Below are 14,048 nucleotides of genomic sequence, written 5' to 3' on the forward strand. Positions count from 1 at the left end.
ATCAACGAAAGCTGTGATTTTCATGCTCTATTATATTTTATTTTCCGATGTCGTGGACATGCTTACACGGAATTTATCAAGATTTATGGTGACAATCCTCGATTGAAGGTCTTTTTAGTTGAAAATATTCTTTCTTACCTCTATAATATTAGTTTTGTGCTTTAAAAGTTAAATGCTTTAAGAATGTATGTAAATTTGTTTATTAATGAAATTTGCATTTAAATAAAACACTGTGACCTTTAGATTTCTTCTTCTACGTATAGGTAGTCATCCGAAACGATAAGTGGTAGCAGCTCGTCAGGATTCAACTTGTATTCGTCTTGACGTGCAAAGTCAGGGTCACATTTTGTACAATATAGGGTAACTTCATTTTTATTAAACATCTTTGTAAAGTCAATAACACTGTTCTTATTCATAAGACAAAATTCACGTGTTTCAATTTACTTATTTGAAGCAATGTCACATACACAATTTTCTTAATCAGAATCACTTTCTATAACAGCCAAATAAAAGTCTGTAGGTTTATAATCAAAGTAGTCAGTATCTTCACAGAGGTTTCGTAAAAACCAGACTCTTTTATTATTCCAGCAATTGAAGCGTAGACCAGGTTCTTCTTCCCAAAACAATTTAAAGCCATAATCTCTTAAAAATATTAAATTTAAAAAAAACAATTTTTTTCAACTGAAAGTAAGAAGCAACATTAGAACTTAAAATGAACAGAAATTATTACGTACATGAGGAGGTTCTCCCTCAAGTCAATACCTCACTCTTTACGCTATAGTTTGTTTTTAGTGCTTTCAAAAGAGCTATCTATTCTAATTAAACGGCCTTTGTGATTCAGGGGTTTGTGAATTAAATTTTTTTTTTACTTTTAACGTAAAGAGCGTGGTATTGACTAAGGGGAGAACCCCATCATATACGTAATAAAATATACGTAATAAAAAAAACAATAAAAAAACAAGCGATATGGCTCAATATTAATCATAACTTTTAAAAACGGAACTTTGATGTCAATTAAATAAAAAAAAACAAGTTTTTTAAACGGAAAGTAAGGAGCGACATTAAAACTTAAAACGAACAGATATTATTCCTTATATGAAAGGGGCTGACCCCTCCTCATCACCTCGCTCTTTACGCTAAAGTTTGACTCTGTCTCACAGCTTTATTTTTTAAAACAATAAAAACTTTAGCGTAAAGAACGAGGCGTTGAGGAGGGGACAGCCCCTTCCATATACGGAATAATTTTTGTTCATTTTAAGTTTTAATGTCACTCCTTACTTTCAGTTTAAAAAACTTGTTTTTTTATTTAATTGACATCGAAGTTCCGTTTTTAAAAGTTTTGATTACTATTAAGTCGTATCGCTTTTTTTATTGTTTTTTTTATTACGTATATGATGGGGTTCTCCCCTTATTCAATACCACGTTCTTTAAGTTAAAAGTAAAAAAAAAAATTAATTAACAAACCCCTGAATAACAAAGGCCGTTTAATTAGAATAGATAGCTCTTTTGAAAGCACTAAAAACAAACTATAGTGTAAAGAGTGAGGTATTGACTTGGGGAGAACCTCCTCATATACGTAATAATTTCTGTTCGTCTTAAGTTCTAATGTTGCTTCTTACTTTCATTTGAAAAAACTTGTTTTTGTAATTTAATTTCTGATCGTTTTTTAAATAATCCTGGGAAATCCGGCGCCCCCTTCATAGAAATGTCCCCTACCCCAAGGAAACATCCTCCACGGAAAGATTCTCCTGAGTAACCCCCTCCTCCATCCCCCCCCTCCACCAGAAAAAAATTCTTCTTGAAAATGTCTATATACCTCCCAATAACCAATACAATATGTAAGCAATGGGCAAAGTTCATAACTGGCAGCCCTTCCCCTGGGAACTGTGAGGGATTAAGTCATCGTAAAAGACATATTTATTAGATTTTCGACTATGCTGAACAAAATGGCTATCTCAAAATTTTAATTGGGTGACTTTGAGAAAAAAAATGAGCGTGGGAGGGGGCCTAGTTGCCCTCCTTTTTTTGGTCACTTAGAAAGGGCACTAGAACTTTTAATTTCCGTTCCAATGAGCCCTTTTACGATATTCTAGGACCACTGGGTCAATACGATTACCCCTGGGAAAAAAAACAAACAAACAATAAATAAACACGAACCCATGATCTTTCTTCTGGCAAAAAATGCAAAATTCCACATTTTTGTAGATAGGAGCGTGAAACCTCTACAGTAGGGTTCTCTGATACGTTGAATATGATGGTGTGAATTTCATTAAGGTTCTATAACTTTTAGGGGGTCTTTTCCCCTTTTTTCGAAAATCAGCCAAATTTTCTCAGGCGCCTAACTTTTGATGGGTAAGATTAAACTTGATGAAACTTATATATTTGAAATTAGAATTAAAATCTGATTCTTTTGATGTATCTATTGGTACAAATATTCCGTTTTTTAGAGTTTCGGTTACCATTGAGCCGGGTCGCTCCTTACTTACAGTTCGTTACGACGAACTGTTTGAAAACTGAACTCACGTTTACGGTTTTTCGCAATCAGGGCAGGATAAGTATTTTTCCATTCATTAAATTTATCATATTGACAATTGGAGCATAAGAGTCCTCTATTATGAGACTTACAAATCTCTTCATGACAAGATTTACAGCATTTAATTTGCACAGCATATCCTCTATTTAATTTATACGGATTACATAATTAACACTTTTCATTATAGTCATCAGCAAAAGTACAATTCTCGCAGGATGACCAGCTGCCCCAAGTATACAAGCATAATGGGCATGTGTAAAACATTTTTTGTTGACTGTCCTACTTTCCAGAAAGAAACTGGTCCTCGATCAATAATTTCAACCACCTGGGAACGTGTCTAGACATGTCTTCATCTATGTAGAGGTTAAGGGCAAAACCAAAATATCACTTTGTTTTGTCTCAATTAATATATCTATAAATTGATTAAAAGCCTGGGGGCCACGACAACAATAGTCCAAAGAAGGGTGAATCGGTTACCATTAAATTGTTAAGCATTTCCCTAGAAAATATCTTTCTTTGAAGAGATAATTCCAGAAAGTCATCATCTAAAACTAACCACTTTTCCAATTTTACTAGATTACGCATGATTCTCTGTTTCTCAAACCATCACACTTACTGCCAAACACAGACACTATAAATTGTTCTCTTCAATATATTTCGCCATTGCATTTAGTCCATCTTGTAGTCTCTGTATATGCGCTATATTCACCTTAGCCAAGAAACACAATTGTTCTTCCGACTCTAATTTGCTTAATATTATAACATATCCATTATACATCCTCTCCCACTCTAAGGTTAGTCCGGAACCCCTTGTAATTTCTACCGCCACCTTAGGTGCTCTAGGTCCCGTTTCATCAGCACTTTTAATACTCAATAATGAATAAGCATCCATGTTGACTGTCCCACTTCTAGGAAGTAACTGATCCTCGATCAATAGTTTCATCCACCTGGGAACGTGTCTAGACATGATTTTGCCTAGAAACAGCGAAAATGGGTGTGTCACATGACGTCAGAGGGCTACCTTTAAAATCCAATGTTATTTTCCCTATCTATGCACTTGAAATCTTATGTGAAAAGGGATATGGCTGCGCTTGAAATCCTTATGTTAATCTCCCTACGTGTGCGTTTCAAATCCAATGCTATTTTTCTTTTGTTAATTTCCCTATATATGCGCTTGAAGGCAGAGTAGGGGTACTAATGATGTAAAGGTTTGAAGCCTACCCCCTTCCATCCTACGCTTTCTTTTTTTGATCCGGGACACCAAAACTGCAGAATACTAGTCTAGAAGTTAGGTAATTTAGCTACCTAAAATTAGATTTTCTTTTTTCTTTTTTGTTTTTTGGAAGATTTTCCAAATATAAGAGAGAGTTATACCAAAACGTGGCCGCTTTCCTTTTCCTCGCAGGCATCAAACATCTGATAAGAGAAATTGTTTTTCCCGATTCTAAAGCAGTTTGATATTCCAATTCCTTAAATTAGACTTAATCTAAGAATAAATCAAACTACAGGTGTGCTGTAGGCTAATGTTATGCTTTGATATTTTACAAAGCCAGATCTTTCATATTCCCACCTTTCCGTTTAATATCTCCCCTTAAAAGTGAAGATCAGACTCTTCTGTGCCTTAGTGATTCCAGTTGCAACGTATGGAGCAGAGACATGGACTCTAAAAGCCGTTAACAAGCACCGACTGGCGGCTTTTGAAACTAAATCGCTCCAAAAGCTCAGTGGTATCGCTTACCTTGACTGAGTATCAAACGAACAACTGTTTTCCTCCTTGGATTACTCCCAAGCCATCATGGAGACCATTAAACTCCAACAGCTTCGAAGTTTAGGACATGTTCAGCGTATGTCCCCAGTCCAACGGCCTAAAATATCCTTTGAGGGAAGAATAAATGCCTCTCACCCCAGGGAAAGACCTCCCAAGCTCTGGTGGGCAAGTTTCTCTGATCACCCCACCCAATAACTGCTGAGGACTGCAACAAACAGGGAGGCATACCGAAAATATTGTTATAATGCCATTAGAGGAGGAGTCCCGAATTAGCCAATCCGGCCGGATGGGAGTTAAGTAAATAAGAAAGTAAGATGACAAACTAGTTATTGCACTTTGAATTATAGATTGCACTAAATCGGAGTAAGAAATGTTTGCGTTTTATCCCAAAAACGGAAATACAAAAACAATGAGAAACAAAACCGAAACAGAGAAAAAAAATAAATGCAAATCATAAAGTTGACAATGTTTTATTCCTTCTCATTCTTTTCTCTGAAAAACGAAATTGTTGGTTTAAAAACAAAAAAAAGCCACAGAAATACGACCATTTTATTATTTTACTTTCTGTAGCAAAAAGAAAGAAAATGATCAAAAATGGGTTTTTAAAGACTAAATGAAACACACAAAGTGAATATTTCGAGAGAACAACCGCATCTCTTCTTCAACGCCAACAAAATAATATAAACAAGGAAAATGCCGAAGAAAAAACACGGAAAGTCAGCAAAACCAACAAAAAAACAGCCAAAAATTAAAAGGTAAATAAATTTCAATAAAATACAAAATTATAAGTAACACTGATAAGATAAACCAGGACAAAACACTATAAGAAATATTCCAAGTCATACGTTTAAACGAAGAAATTCAAAAAATGAACTTTTAAACATCAACTGAATGTGGCACTGATAAGAAAAACCATGACACAACACAACAAGAATATTCCAAGTCATACGTTTCAACGAAAAAATTCCAAAATCCACCTTGAAACATCAACAGAATGTAACACTGACAAGACAAACCACGACACAACACTACAAAAAATTTCCAAATCATACATTTCAAAGAAAAAATTCCAAAATGCACCTTGAAAAATCAAAAGAATGTAACACTGATGAGATAAACCACGACACAACACTATAAAATATTCTAAGTCATACGTTTCAACAAAAGAATTCCAAAATGCATTTTGAAATATCAACAGAATGTAACATTGACTAGATAAACCACGACACAACACTACCAAAATATTCCAGGTCATACGTTTCAACGAATAAATTCAAAAATGTACTTTGAAACATCAGCAGAATATAACACTGATAAGATAAACCACGATAAAACACTAAAAAAAATATTCTGAGCCACACGTTTCAACGAAAAAAATCCAAAATACACTTACAAACAACAGTAGAATGTAACTCTGACAAGATAAACCATGACACAACACTATAAAAATATTCCAAGTCATAAGTTTCAATAAAATTGCCAAAATGCACTTTGAAACATTAACAGACTGTGGCACTGAGAAGACAAACCAAGACACAACACTATAAAAATATTCCAGGTCATACATTTCAATGAAAAAATTCCAAAATGAACTTTAAAACATCAAAAGAATGTAATAGTGAGGGCGCCAAGCCAGGCTATCCCGCTTATTTCTTGTTGGGGGTACAACGGGAAAAGATTTTTATGAAAATTACGTCATAGGTAGACTGAAAAACGCCGAAGTCGAATATGTAAACGGCACTTTCGTGTGAGTCGGCAAACAAGAGATTCCTAAATTTACCGCAAAGGTTTCCGGAAAGTAAAATCTATCACTGTGCTATGAGCTGAAACTGCAAAAATCCCAGGCGTCGCTACAACTTTTTGTCTTTTTTGTTTCGCGTTACAAAGAAGAAACAAAAGAAATAATACAGATTGGTAATGCTATAGCAACACTTTGTATAGAAACCTGAATTTTTTGGCAGATTGTTAATCCAATGGTTCTGTATGAAGTGACAGTCATTGTAAGTTACTCCCTTTTACGTGTATTTGCATGTCTGTATAGCCAGTGTGGTGCAGCCTAGCCTAGGCTTGAGGGCTGTTCTTGTGGTAACTAAGTTCATCCCAGTTATTATGCCTACTAAGCCTACCCAGGCTTACTAAGGTACATAATCTTATTATTTTTTTTAATCATTTCGCTGCCAGATTCTGGTTTGTAGCCTACAGGCTTGCTAGACGATGCAATTTTGGGCCCCAAATTAAAGCCCTGGGTATAAATTTAGAATTGTGACTCCTGATAAAGAGACATGTTAAGAAAACTATTCTTCCTTTAAAATATGTATAATGATCCTAGTTAACCTATTATCCAAGGGGAGAACCTTTATCATCAAGTCTTTTCTCTAAAAATCCTTCTTTTTCCAGCTTAAAAGAAAAAATTACAATATTCTCTATGCTAAAATGTAATGCGTAAATCTTTTGAAATTGCTGCAATGAATTGCCGAGTAAGTTGTTCTAGAAAGAGCGTTCATCCCGGTCATTGTTAACTCCGTTTTTTTTTTACTGAGCAGTGGTGGAAATACATAATATTAATACAATAGTGACGAAAATACAAAATATTGCTATAAATATATATACATACAGAGTATATATACGGAGTATATAGTATAGGTTAGGTTTTCATATCCATTTCCTTTCTTTTCAATTCCGTACATATTTTGTATTTTCGCCACTGCTCATTAAAAAAAAAACGGTATTTTCGCCACTGCTCATTAAAAACAAACGGAATTAACAATGACCGGGATGAACGCTATCTATAGAACAACTTATTTGGCAATTCATAAAGCCAATTTCAAAAGATTTATGCATTGCGTTATAGCATGACGAATATTGACATTTTTTTCTTTGAAGTTGGAAAAAGAAGAAAAAAAGAGGAAAGACTTGCTGATAAAGGTTCTCCCCTTGGATAATAGGTTAACTAGGATTATTATACACATTTTAAAGTAAGAATTGATTTCTTAAAATGTCTCCTTATCAGGAGTCACAGTTCTAAATTTATACCAAGCCCTGATCCTGAAGAAAATGTCTGCAGTAATCCGCCACTCTGGCAAACCCTATCTGTTCCGGAATTTGACTGTAAAGGAATCCTAAAACCAAAGGGTTTTCGATGCAATATTTTATGTCTGGTAGGACATAAAATATCTGGTAGTCTGTATGTCTTGTAATGTATGGTTGTCTGGTCAATCTGGTAGTCTGTAGCCGATAAGTCTCTATCTCAGTCAGTGACAATTCTGCGATAAGGCAAAGCATCAAAAATTGCTTGCTTTTTTTAATTATTTTACAGTAGAGTTTGGACACCTAGTTGGGTTGCAATCAAGGCAAATTTATGCCAAAGTTTGCAGCAGAACTTGGGCTTCAGTTGGACCCTAACTTGCTTCTCCAGAAGCCTGTACAAACTGGAATTTTGCTGCCATCATCGGTATTACGTTTTCTTTCAAACAAAACTCAGTAATGGAATGGAGTATTGATAAGAAAATTGATTCAGTTTTCACATACTTTAGAATTTTCTGCAAGTGTATGGTCAATCTGCCGGAAAAGGGTGAGCTTCGGCCAGGCTTCGGCTCGTCAGAAAGACGACAGTTTGTAAGTCAGCTTAGCATCAGAAACACTCAGGAGTAAACGGTTCTAAGTAATATACAAAAGTTAAAGTGCACTTAGTCTTGCATTAGGATTGTTTGCAAATTGATTTCTAGTTGTTTATACCATAGAGCATAAAAGCAAAAAAAAATTGATTGTTAATGCTGAATTTTTACAAAACAATTGTATTATGGGGACAAGTGGTTTCAGCTGTTCTTGAATACTGTCTTATATTTGTGAAAATGTTATTAATAAATCCGTATTTGTCTCATTCAAACTATCGCTTGGGGGTGGCATCTTTCTGGTGAAAGAAAAAAAAAATTGGACCACACGGCTATTAAAAACTCATAAAATTCAAATGATACTTAAAACAATTAGGACATAGTAACGATTCGTGAGGAAAACGACTTTCAAGTCAATACCTTACCTAATTTTGCCAGCACCTGCTCGACTCGAATAGGTTACATTACCCTACCACTTAACCTTACATTACCTTTACCACCTGCCTTCTTTTCAGTTAGTATTAGATTAACAATGTCAAAATGAGACCATCCAAGTAGTAGCCTAGAAACTGAAAGCTGTTGATGCCTAGTGTGTTATTTAGTACTTAGTGTGTTAATGTTGACACTCCGAGGCTAGCTGTATGCTACAAGAAGCGGGCTACTCTCGTGGGCACCAATTCTTGTGCGCATTTCCAATAGAAGCCACGAAATCTGGTGCAGTTTGCGGGATATTTATGTCAGTAGCCGCTAAATATCTAACCCCTTCAGCGGCATTTTCGTGATAGGTAACATTGCTATTACATATAGTCTTGAACGAAATTTAATGATGCAATAGCGAAAATACAAACCCTCACGGAAATAGGAACCTTGCTCTTGTTTGGAGTCGGTTTTCCAGAAAAATAATTTTCCTGCTCCTTCGAAAAGCAATTCTGATGGCAAGTAACTGAAGGTGACAATTTGGAAAATCTAGGGGTGTCATATTCGTAGGTATTTCAGACTCATGTAAATAGCCAAGCGCACCTAAATCTCAGAAATGTTCTTTTCTTTTATTTTGGTTACGAGAATTCCCCGCTTCCTGTATTATGGAGAGATAAACCCGTTTTATTTTGATATGATGCGTGCATGCACTAGTATGGTTTTTGCTCAGCAGTAAGAAAAATTGCAATTCACCTTATGCGCTGCTTTTTCTTGTCCGGTGAGAACTCCCTGGTATATGTGTTTAATATATTCTGTCTGGTTTTTTATCACTGGTGAGCACAAATTGGACTCTTGTGGTTTGTGGGCCGAACGCACCTTATGTAGCTTAGTTGATTATTCATGTTTACATTCTCGGCTCTCCAATGTTTGGAGGTCAAGTATGAAGCCTAGGCAAATCATTGACCTCACTACAGTGGAATTGAAATTCTGGAATTTTCAGTTTCATCTTTTGTTCAAGAACTGAAGCAATATGGAAAAGTTTACCAAAAAGTTGAATTTTATGTCAAGTCCTAAATGCTCAAAATCACTGGACTACAAAAAATGCATAGTTTGCCAGCAAGATCAGAGTGAGAGCCTTGTGAGAGTAACTGACGTTGGAAGAGTCATAGCAATCCTTCAGGACAGATGCCACTTTAACTTGAAGTTCCAGGCCTTAAAGCGTGATTCTTGGGCCAGTGACTTTAAAGAGAAGAGTCATCTCTGGCATGAAAATTGTCGTAGACATTTTCTGCGATGCCAGCTGCATTCAGTAAAAACTACTCAGAGCACAACAGCTGAGCCAAGTGTAGTACCGAAGACTCAAAAACTGACTAGAGCCCAATTGTCCAATCCTGGCTTTGACTATGCAATGTGCTGTCTTTTCTGCGAAAAGAAAGGCAATCACAGGATAAAAAATAAAATTCTTACAAAGTTTGCAAGTGATAGCAGAGTGAAAAAGACAGTTGAGCATGCACGCCTTTAGCAGATTGATTTTCCAGAGTTGTTTCTCAGGTGTAATGGGAAAAATCTAATCTGTTTGAAAGCTGGATATCACTTTTCATGCATCAGGAATTTTTTCAACACTAAACCTTCGAGATTTGAAGAAGGTCTCAAGTCAAAAGAACTGAAAATGTTGAAAAATTCTATCCTGCTTGAAGTACTAGACCAGGTGCATTCCAGATTTTCACAAGGCCGTATATATTCATCAGTTGAGCTAAAAGAGCGGTATTCTGAAGCTCTTAAAAGATCAAGCCTGTATTTATCAAGGAGATGAGGTCCACCTCATATTGAGAAAAAACTGAAGCAACTACATGGAAAAGATCTGGGACTTGATGCCCAAAAAGGAAAACCAGCCTGTTACTTCCTAAAATCTTGTGTTCTACCTGGAGACGTAACTGACCAAGTCAACGAGATGATGAAAAGCGTTGACGAAGCTGTAATGCTGGTGGATAGTACAGCCTCTGAATCAGAAAATAGTGACAGAACCGACGATGATACACTGGAAGTGTCAGGGCATGATGTCTTGCTGTCGTCTGATGACGAAGAACTAAGTTTGCCATCATTTAAGAATCTTTATGATCAAGACGAAATATGTGCCTTTTACTATACAATGAAAAAGTTAAAGTCAGAACTCTTTCATTTTGCAAATGAACTTAAGAAAAATGAAACAGACGTGGAGATATCTTTCGAGTGTGCAAATAAAATGCCCCCCCCCGATGCTTTTCAATATGATTGCCTTTTTAGTGTGTGACATCAGTGGACTGCCGAGTGCCATTCCCGAGAGGTACAATTTGAGCAAAGAAAAAGAGCATCAGACGGTTACACTAGCTCAAGACATCATGTTTGGTGTTTGTTAGGTACAAACGCCTAAGCATTTGGCAATTGGAATCCATCTCTATCACAAAACTCAATCGAAGCGACTAACCACAGTCATGAACAAACTGGGACAGTCGGTTAGTGTGAGTACTGTTCAGCGGATTCTCACGACTGAAGCCGTCGATGTAGAAGAAAGAGTCCGTGCTGTTGGCGTTTACATTCCAGATGGAATCGAGAAGGGGAAGTTCGCGCACTTTTCACTAGACAACTTGGACAGACTGGTAAGTCCGGATTCATTGTCCTGTTTCAAATTTAGTTTATTTTAAGTCTACAGCAAATCCTACTTTCTACACATCTTTCCCACCCCGTATTATTAACCTTACAGAAACAAACCGCTTCTTAGCCAGCGTCGTTTCTGCGTGGTTCCTCGATTGCAGTTATCCCTTCTGTCATTTTTTTTACTCGACTTTTGCGCTTCGCGTGATTCTTGTATCTAGCGTGCTCGGTCCCCCATAAAGGAACAGAAGCTTGGGTGTGTTTTGAATAGTGAAATGGGCTGGTCTGAAAGGCGGCCAAGTCTGGAAATAGCTTTCAGTGAAATAACTCCGGTCTGATGGAGTGGGTTTGTAGTTGGCTTTCAGCGGATTTAAATAGGGCCTAGTAAAAAATTTACCGGAAAACGAAAACTGATAATGATGCCCTTCCCCATCCTCCATTGCTGAAGAAAAATCTGCAACACTCGTTATTCTGCAGCTACAAGGCAATGTTTTTTTTTTTTTGAACTGATAGTAGGTTAGTCTACTGTTGTTTATTGAAACAAAATTCCCTTTGCAGGAACACACTAAGGGTGGTTCTCCGTCACATTTAACTACCATGATTGTGAGGAAACTTTCGATATTTGACGCACCTCATGCAGCACCTGTGATAAAAAGCAATCGCACACGGGATAGGTCCCTGAACAAGTCAAATTTATTATTCGGAAGCTTTGGGGAAGAGTACCTGAAACGAAAACTAAGTGACAGCAACTTTAATGTGACCCTCAGTGAGATTGAAAAAATGTAAAAACCCAATCACCGGGGAATATCTCACATGGACTCTTTGCAGAATGGGCCTGACCAGGACGATGGAAATGAACATCGAAAATCAAGATCAAGTCCCAGGCTTTAAATTTTTCATTGGGACTGCAAGAGAAGATGAAAATATACTAGTGACTCGTGTAGGATACCTGCCTTTTATTCCTAGCAGTCCATCTAATCTGGCAGTAGTTGCAGAAGCCCTCAGTGTGCTCCAAAGAACTGCTCATGCTCTCGAGCTACCATATACTGTCGTGACATGCGACCAAGCTGTGTACGAAATTGTTGTGGCTTTGAAAAACAAATACCCACAGAAGTATCAAGACGTAGTCCCTAGAATGGGTGGATTTCAGCCTGCGATGAACTTTCTGTCGGCAATAGGGTGTTTGCTGACTGGTTCGGGACTTGAAGAAATATTTCACAAGTCTGGAATATTGCTTCCCGCAAGTGCTAAAAAAGCGTTAACAGGCAAACGATATTACCGGTTTTTGCGTGCCCATTTGATTGTCGTGGAAGCCTTTTTCAGGCTTTACTGGGATGCTTTTGAGCAGTTTAGCGCAGAAGATGAAAATGTTTTCGTGTGTTTTGATGTACTGAATGATTCAATCAACAAGCTTTTAGCAGAGGAGGTTCGACTTTCGGGCGTTAAAGAACATCTTGAGTCAATGAGTGACATGTTTGACAAGTTCGAGGACAGCTTTGCTGCAAATTCGACCGCTCGGCTGTGGATTTTCTACATAAGGCTTGTGCTGATCTACATAAGGCTTGTGAATAAATTATGTAATACACAATTTTCGTAGTATAACCCCTCGGTGGCACTTGGTTTTTCATCGTTTAATTTTTTAACAATGACATTTAACTCTATAGGTGTCGAGTTTAAATGTATAAAGTAGTCTTCATTAAAATAAATTTGAAAATAGACATTTTCAGGGAGCAGTGGTTGTGGGTAAAATTGTTCATAGTATCCATGTTTTACACTGACGTCATTGTCAGTGTAAAACATTTTCAGCATTGAAAAGATTTAGAGAGGAGGTGACTGAAGGGTATGAATCTTTATGTGGTAGATATACCATCTTAGGAAAAGAAATCCTTTTTGGATATTTTTACTTTATTCGATGCTTTACGCTTCCCGGCTGATTTGAGACTGATGAGTGAAGGGATCTTTCTCCTCCTTTTTAAACCTTTTCCCCTTTTTCTCAATCACTCGCCAAGGGATTGTGCGCTAGACCTGAGATTTTGCAAAAAACTTTCTTGAATATCTTTCCCAGAGCCCCAATAATGTAATGTAGAGGACGCAAAATCCACTGCAACCCGTGCAATATATTTTCTAGCCAAGGTTAGTGCAGAGCAAAAAAGCTTAGCAAACCAACTTCCGAGACCGTACCTGGACATTGAAGAACGATCCCTGCAATAGTCCATTCCATGTCCCAACTGGCGTGGTCCAACAGTAGCAACATAACAATCAATATCAGGACAGACAAACTGAGTACTATAAGCCGTTTCACTGAATGGGTCAAAAATGGCATGTAATTACAGCCAAACCTTTTGTTATTGTCAGTGGATGACCCAATTTGCTGCTTAATGTTAATAGCATAGCTCCAAATACGAAGTGTTGACTGGAACGTATTGAAGGTGCTTTATATTTAGTGGTGAACATGGTCAATAGAGGTTCTTCTTTCAAGAATACGTATGAGGGGGACATTGGTATTACCAACTCTTGATCTCTCGACAAAGGATTCATAAAGAAATATACAACTGTCCGAAGAGAAAGCGGGTGCATAGTCTGCATAGATAACATGGTCATTGCCACTGAACTTTTCTATCTTAATAATACGGTTGTTAAAACCGAGAACCTCACGTAAATTCTCATTGGGGAAAATTCTTTCCTTCTCAAATGGATTGGTAACATAAATTCTCCTTTTTTCTGTCAAATAATTGAATTCAAAGACGCCATTTTTACGAGCGGAAAGATTTTTTGATAGCACGACATAGCTCATGCATATTATTGTATTCCCTGTAGGGTATGGTAGCAATAGGATAATCATTAGAGTCAAAAGTTGCCATGGCACCTTCATCACTGAATTCAATAGGTCGCATTTGAATGTCACAAGTGCGATTCTTTCTAAGGATATAATATGTATTTTTAAGAATACAATCTACAAGAGCAACGTCATACCTTGCCTAAAATTTAATGGCAGGGGAAAGTTTTGTACAAAAATTGCTAGTCTTATTCAAATCGTCATAAAAAGGATCAGAAACATTTGACATGAATGTCACATAAAAACCATCAG

The 14,048-nt window shown here is 36.9% G+C and overlaps 1 long non-coding RNA gene across 1 annotated transcript in view; it reads left to right on the plus strand.

The window, feature by feature from the left end:
• The first annotated feature begins 6,226 nt into the window (after positions 1-6,226).
• LOC148946828 (uncharacterized) overlaps positions 6,227-14,048 on the plus strand; it is a 79,513-nt gene continuing 71,691 nt past the window's right edge. The window contains exon 1 of the long non-coding RNA XR_016142404.1: positions 6,227-6,301. This is a non-coding gene — a long non-coding RNA (uncharacterized LOC148946828). The remainder of the gene's footprint in view (positions 6,302-14,048) is intronic.

This window comes from Artemia sp. Qi Xiang Cuo, chromosome 11, assembly GCF_049724085.1.
Source record: "Artemia sp. Qi Xiang Cuo chromosome 11, ASM4972408v1, whole genome shotgun sequence".
In the NCBI taxonomy this organism is placed as follows: domain Eukaryota; kingdom Metazoa; phylum Arthropoda; class Branchiopoda; order Anostraca; family Artemiidae; genus Artemia; species Artemia sp. Qi Xiang Cuo.